This window comes from Ictalurus punctatus, chromosome 12, assembly GCF_001660625.3.
Source record: "Ictalurus punctatus breed USDA103 chromosome 12, Coco_2.0, whole genome shotgun sequence".
NCBI lineage: Eukaryota > Metazoa > Chordata > Actinopteri > Siluriformes > Ictaluridae > Ictalurus > Ictalurus punctatus.
This window is the reverse complement of record NC_030427.2, coordinates 31,268,269-31,276,210: the sequence shown is the minus strand read 5'-3', so window position 1 is coordinate 31,276,210 and position 7,942 is coordinate 31,268,269. Positions and strand designations below refer to the sequence as shown.

The window sequence follows — 7,942 nt, the reverse complement described above, 5'->3', positions numbered from 1 at the left end:
GGAATCTTCAGCCCATGAATCACAGATTAGATCATTGTCCCAGGATCATAACACTCCTCTAATTGACAATTTGCAGTTTTAATTGAATTTGGTGAAGTGAAGAGGGCAGAGAGTGGCATCACTGGTATTGTGTGTGTTTGTGTGAGTGTTTTTGTGTGTGTGTGTTTGTGTGTGTGTGCATGTGCGCGTGTGTGCGTTACTATACGTTGCTATATTCTCAGAAAGGTAAAACCACAGGTTTAGTTTTTCAGTAACATTATTGCTGAAAGATGATCCTGCAGTTTGAGTGTAAAGTGATACTGTGTGGTGTCTTCTATAACACACACACACACACACACACACACAATCGGTCTCAGACGGCAAAAATTATCCACACACAACTCTGGTACAAACCTGTCCTTGCTCTGACTGATAACAGGCTCCTCCCACATACAGATTTCCACCTGTCCTCTATAAAGCAGTAATCAGGAGTAATTAATGCCCCACAATTAGTGTGTGTGTGTGTGGTCCTCCTGCTGCTCATGATAATGCCTGACTTTCTGAGACTTTCTGATCCCTAATCAGCCTAACCTGTTTATCTTTATCACAACTTTTGCCTTTTGACGTTGTGGCTCTGATTTACTGCAAACTCAAAAGAGGTGACCTTGTGAGTACATGTGAAGTTAGTTGGTGTGCTTTTCAGATCAAATAATCATTGTCATAGTTCCTATCTTGGGTCAGTAGAAGTGCCTCTGCCTATGTAGTGTGTTTTGTGCCATATTATATTAGGATTTAATGGTCTCTATTGGTTTCCACTAGACATAAACATGCCACCAACAGAACCCAACACATTACCAGTTGAGACCCATAAGCACCATTATAGTTTCCATTAAAATCGATACAATTCCCATTTTAACCATTATAATTTCTGTAATGGTTTATTTTTTTCAGGAGCGTAAATAGACAAATGAATACAAAATAGGTGAGCACAATCATGACACAAAAAATAGAAAGCTAAACCAATGACATGATGGGGCAGAGACAAAACATGAAACAAAAACAAAGAACAAAAAACACAAACACTGAAACACGTTTTTTGTCACACATTCATAATTTTATCCATACACACTACCGGTCAAAAGTTTGTGGACACTCGACTGAAATGTTTCTTATGATCCTTAAAAACATTTTGATCTGAAGGTGTGTGATTAAAAGTTTGAAATCAGCGTCGTAGACAAAAATCTAATCGTGCCGATGTATTAATTTCTTTCATTAGAAAACTAACATTTTATTTACAAAATAATACTTTTTTAAACGGACGACTTGGAGCGAAATATTCCAAAAAGCAGCCAATAAGAGGCCAGTGTAGGTGTGAATTCCTTTAATACTGTTTAAAAAGCACCGCAGGGAAATTCCTCAAGAAATCAGGTGAGAAAACTCCAAGAATACATTTCTGGAATATTCTAGACAAACAGCACTTCTACTTTGAAGATGCTAAAATACTAAATTATTCTGACTGATTTGGGATTTTTTTTATCATGACATAATGCCCATAGATCCATTTGTGCTAATCCAGAGTTTTGACGACTTTATTATTATTCTAAAATGTGGGAAAATAAAATAAAAATAACGAATGAGTGTGTCTAAACGTGTGTGTGTGTGTGTGTATTTTTTTATATATATATATATATGAACAACATCTCTGATTAACATTGTAATAACAAGATAACAATATTTTTTCTGTACTTGAAACGAATAGGGTTTCGTGGAGTATTTCCAGCCAAAACGTTTTATGGATAAATCACACTGTCAGACCTCTGTTTTACTCTGTGTAAGTCTCATATAACTTAGTGCTTAACTTAGGAGTTACATCTCGGGTTGGAATACCAGTGTGTGAAATTTCAGTATTAAATCCTCACTGAGCATGCTCGACTCAACTCTGAATACAACCCAAAGTGACTTCCGTCAAGGCCTAGAGGTGAAAGTGTGAAAGAACCTGGCTAAGCGTAGAGATTTATCAGAAAAATCCACTTGATCTGGTCTTTATCTATACAATAACGTTTCAGCTATAGCCATGTATACTCCACTATCTAACTGCTCACTCTGCCTAAGCTTTATTCTAATCTCTCTCTCACTCTCTCTTTTTTCCTCTTACACACTAATAACCATCTCCTGCCCCATTTCCCTGACACCAGGTCACAGCATCTGTCAATTGTCATTTGACACCAAATTATCTGTGCATTATTAAATTTATAAACGTCAGTTGGAATCAGATGGAATCACGATCAGGAGGAAAAGAGAGAGCGACTTTCTAATCTGCTTCGGCTGTCAGCGAGCTCGCTCATCATCTCAGCTGCGGGAAATGAGAGAGCCCGAACGTCTGACAGCACAATATCACTAAACACTGACACATCATCCTTTCATTTCTCCCCAGACGAGTTTTCCCCCTCGCACTTTGCCTGCCTTATCTCCTCACTGCTTTATTTATTTCATTTTTAATTTTTATTTTTGGAAAGGGAGCAAAACGCAGCGGTAATTTAAACATATGAGCAGAAATTCAAGACTATGTCTACGAAAGGCGAGTAACCCTGTCCTGGGAAATCGGGGCATTAGCCCTGAAGATTGATTTCTTCAGCTCTGGATAACTCTCCACTCACAGCGGTTTGTCACTACATAACTGAACGTCAGTAAAATAAGACGGTCTGTAATTTTGTATCTGCACTAGGGATGTCACCATACCAAAAATGTAGTAGTCAGTACCAATACCACCAAAAGTACACGATACTCGAAAGCAAAGTCGATACCACGGTGTGGTATAAAAATAAAATAAAATAATTAAAAACTCTCCTGGAGGACATCCTCCTCTGGCTGATACTGGCAAAGAGAGAGAAAGAGAGAGAGAGAGAGAGAGAGAGAGAGAGAGAGAGAGAGAGAGAGAGAGAGAGATTTTAGTTATCAAACACCTTCTGACAATAAGTGGAGGCTACAGTGGAGGTGCACTCCTAAACGCGTGCACACGCGCGCGCGCACACACACACACACACCCCTTATACTCTGAATGCAAGCATTAGTTTAAATTCACTGATATGGTGGCAGGCCAAAAAGATTTATTAAAAGCATGAACATGTGAATAATTATTTATGATATTAGGCTACATTTAGCTGACAGGTCACGGGCTGAATGGCGATGCATGGTGGTACATTAGTAGGTAGTTTATAACACTGAAATGTGTTAGTGTCATTAACAAATAACAGGCTATCGCTAACATTACATGGAGCATAACGTTAGGTGGTTTCACAGCCACAATGCAGCTGCCTCAAACAAACATAATATAGGACCCGTCTTTCAGGTGCTTCGCCAAATTCCAGGTGTTTCCTCGCTTTGTTTGAAATGAATGATAGCATCGGTTGCGCACCGGCTTCAGAGCATCAATTATATGTTTGTTCTCATCCACCTCGAATGCCATATTCCATACCACCTTTCCTCTCAATGAGTCATGTGGAGCTAAACTTCTGTAGTTTTTCCCATGTGCTTGTAGTTGTTGTTCTTCTTCACCACTTGTGGACCGACTAAAACACTTGCGCGTATTTGCTGCCCCCATCAGTTCTGTTTGCAACCTTGCTACCTTCATTAGAAACTGTTCCAACGCTATTCCAGAAAAACAAGTATTGTCACGTTTTAAGAATGTTGGTACCAAAGTATTGGTTCTCGTTACATCCCTAATCTGCAGTGAACGGAGGCAAGACCAATCAGACAGGGTTTACAGGAAAATACATGGAAATACTTATTGTGTCTTATTGGCTGGTGGCTCTCAATTCTGCTCACACGGCCAGTTAGTGTGCTATTAAGTGCAGCCATTTCACTTGTGTAATTTACAGTGCCTATTCAAAAAAAAAAAACATAAAAAAATGTGGGAAGGTCAGTGAGACCAAGCATCGATGTGATGAAAATTCCAAAAAATTTTTTGTAAATGTAAGTAAAAATTATTCCAACATTAAGAGAGGCCTCAGCACATTGACATTTAAAATAATGTTCTCATGTCAAAAACATTCATTTATCAGAAATTAAGTCAAAGACACAGAGTTATCAGCTAAATGGCTTTAGTGGTGGGTGCTAACAGCCATCTGCTGGGAAACAGAACACACACACACACACACACACACACACACACACACTAGCATCTCTGTTGGTGGATTTCTATGCAAGCATCTGTTCACGTTCCTTTCAGTGTTGCCAAATTGGGTGTTTTCCCACCTTCTGAGCTATTTTTACTCACACTGAGAGGTGGAACACACTGAACCATGATGGAGTGGGACACCCCCACCCCACCCACACACCCACACACAGCTTCTTTATTTATTCTGTATAATCCAGCAGTCAGGGTTCATGGCAGGGGTCAGATCACAGAGGTTCAGGGGAAGATATATAATCATCATCCAATCAGATCAGAGCCGGGGGAAAACAATCTTTCCGTATGGACCTGTTTGTTCTTGTGAATCTGCAGTCGTGAGACTAAAACAGACGAGAAAAAACTTTTACCATGTAAACTTAGTGTCCTGTGCACTTTCATGAACATCCCACTCAAAGTTCTGTCATCTCCAAACCAGTCCAGACTCAGTGGAGTTCATTAGGCACAACTCTCTGTTACTAAATACACTGCACAATGACTGTACATGGGGGAAAAATCAATATACACAGAAATAAATATGCCTTTTATTTTTTTAAAAGAATTTCTCCACAGCACTGCAGCACAATGCCCACTTTCTTTACTAGTTAAAGTGACTGTGTGAACATTTCTAGAAAATATATAGGGAATACAATGCCCCAAAGTGTTTCATTCCTCTTATACCACAGGAATTTACCAATAATAAATAATATATATATAACCAGATACTTATACATATACATATCAATTAAATGTTACTTCACTAATTTAATAATAAACCACAAACTTACTACTTTGTCTACTTTAACTGTGACACTGGATATTGCTTCCATAAATGGAAAATGCCATGGATATCCCGGAGGCTACTCTGGACTACAGCTCCCAGCAGCCACTGCACTACATCACAGTCACATGACCACCTGCACCTGAATCACATTCTAGTTAACGAGCACTATATATATATATATATATATATATATATATATATATATATATATATATAGCCACAGATCGTGTTGCACTTTTGTCTTGTTTTAATTGTCTCACTATGCCATTGTTTCTGTTCTGGTCTTTATGTTAGTTTATTCCCTGCCTTAGTGTTTTACCACGTGTACATAGCTTTTTTTGTGTTTGTTTTGGTTATAATAAAAAAAAATTCTCTGCACTTGCATCTGTCTCCACCTCCAAATCATTGATACTAAATAAACACATCCTTAATGAAAACTTTGCTATATCAACAATTACAGGAGATAGCACAGATCTGATATATATATATATATATATATATATATATATATATATATATATATATATATATATATATATATATATATATATATATAATATTGGAATTGGATTTGTAAAATATGTCATTTTTTTCTGAACTGTAAAATGTTTGCATGTATAGAGACTGCATGAGCTGTGATTATAGAAACAATAATCTATTAGAAGGTGTGCATTAATATAAACCAGTGTTATAGGAATGCTGTTCTATAAACGTAATCAACATCTTCTGACCAATCAGAATCCAGTATTCAACAGCGCTGTGGTGTGACATGATAATAACAGCTTTGAGGAGTATTAAGACACGTATTCAGAGGTTAATATTAAGTCAATTCTGCTTTCAACACAAGTGAATCACAATTTCTTTTATTCGTACGCCAACATTTCCACCCCTGCCAAGCAGAAAACCCTGTGATATGTAGGAGTTCTTTTCAAAATTCGCATGAATACCAGTGGATGGAAACCCCATGACGAATACGTAGGTGTACTCAGAAGAGCCTGTTCGTGGTATTCTTGGTCTTGCATCAAGTAACACCTCCACATTCTGCTGTTGTTTTTAGAAAATGATTCCCTTTCTTGCTCTAAATCTCTCCCAGGCCTCCAATCACTCAATTCCTGGACAACAGCTTATTCCTCTTTTGAAGTATCTCAACCTCTCTGAAACCCTCTGATAGAAGTATAAATCTGGATGTGTGGACGCTTGGAGCAGCTGCAGAAAGTTTGCCGTTGTAATGTAAGGTGAAAAGGTGCAAAGAGCTTGGCCTTGGCTGTGGTGGTCCTCATCTGCAGATGCACTTGGTCTCATAATGAAAATCTCACTTCAAGGTCCTGCTCGGATTGAGTTTAATGCCGGCGTAATCGACTTTGCTGGTCGACCGTGTCTCCTGGCAGGATTTACACCACACCATTACCACCAGCCATTACAGTGTGTTTGCCAGGACTTACAAACACCTGAAATGATGGTCACCTTCTTTCCCCTCTCCATCTCATTTTCTCTTGAAGGTTGTCCCTTATCTTTCAATGTTTTAGGTGATAATATTCATGAATAAAGTCAAGAGATGGTACAAAGCATCTTACCAGACAAATACTGTGTTCTCATTGCAAGCATGATCGCACAATTTAGTTTTAGTTTTGTTTCAGCTTAGATCAGATCGGATCTGAACCACATGTTGACTCAAATCTGTTGTTAATGTGAATGTGACTGTTCCCTAGAACACCCGACACGTAAACAGTGATGTCTGGGGCAATTGTTTCACTACACTGCTAAATTCCACTGAACATACTGTAGTCACTACTCTTGTTGCCATCCATTTTTATTTTGTCTCACTGCATGAGGGTGGTGGTGATGATGACAACGATGAAAAAGTCACATGAATTCAGATCTGTCCATTCTTATTCACATCACATGGCCACTTATCAGATACGTATCCAATCTAGAGCCACATATGAAAGTGTCTGTGGTCTGATTTTTGAAAATATCAGATTTTTGTCTCCACACAGTCCTTAAAAAATCCTTGGATTTGTGTTACTTCAACCTGTTAATGTCAGTCACTTCTATGGCGGTATAGAGAGTTACGCATGTAGTGCGGCTTTAATACAGAAACTGCACACGTCTGTATTCAAACCTCAGACGTAACTACAGACTTAAAGATGATTCAGAAGTTACAAACACAGGGGCGTTGTTTATCTAAAACATGAGGTTTCTCACTTATACCTGATTCTGAAGTATTTTCTTGTGTCTGGATACTAAATCCAGTATTAAGTCCAGTGTCACTGTCTGACAGTTTGATGTAAGCACAATATGTCATGCTGAAATTTATGTTTTGGCTGTAAATACACTGAAAATAAATACGAACTTACAGTGAGCTGTAACTGTAGTAGGTGAGCAGTGGACAGTCTCCAAGTGAATCCATTCTGCAACTTTTAGAAACGTAATCCAATAAAAAAAAGCTATAATAAGAGCTGGGGTCAGACTCGAGTAGCTAGGGCTCACTGGACCGTTTGCCTGTGAGTTGCCAAGTTTGACAAGAGCAAAGTGCGTGTCACTGCAAGGTAAGAGCAAAACCTGATATGGATTTTCAGAGTGGTGGCTACTCTTATGCAATGAAAGCGGAACAGATTCATTTGGAGATGACTCGAATATTCCATGGCTATCGGTGAAAAAAAAAAACCCTGTGTCCTGCGGTGATTAAGCACACTAACATATAGATGAAAGATTTACCATGTTGTATTTGAGGTAGGATATCATTGCCCACGAAATTGCTGATTGTTTGCTGGTTTTGATCGACAATTTTGTTGTTGAAATAATTATTTAGCCTTTGAAACTGTCAAATATGCATAAGTTTGCAAGCAAGCTAGCTAGCACACCAAAATTGTTTGTATGCGCCATTTCTACGTGTCCATAAAGGATTTAATGGTAACATTAGTCTAAATGTTCACACAGAGATGAGCATCCTACAATATTTGAAGAGGAAAAGGACAGAGGAGGATGAACAGCAGGTCATAAGTGTAGAA

At 38.4% G+C, this 7,942-nt stretch overlaps 1 long non-coding RNA gene across 1 annotated transcript in view; it reads right to left on the bottom strand.

Moving 5' to 3' along the window:
- Positions 1–7,489, bottom strand: part of LOC108273043 (uncharacterized) — a 25,756-nt gene extending 18,267 nt beyond the window's left edge. Inside the window, exon 1 of the long non-coding RNA XR_001814232.3 lies at positions 7,289–7,489. This is a non-coding gene — a long non-coding RNA (uncharacterized LOC108273043). The remainder of the gene's footprint in view (positions 1–7,288) is intronic.
- Positions 7,490–7,942: the final 453 nt, after the last annotated feature.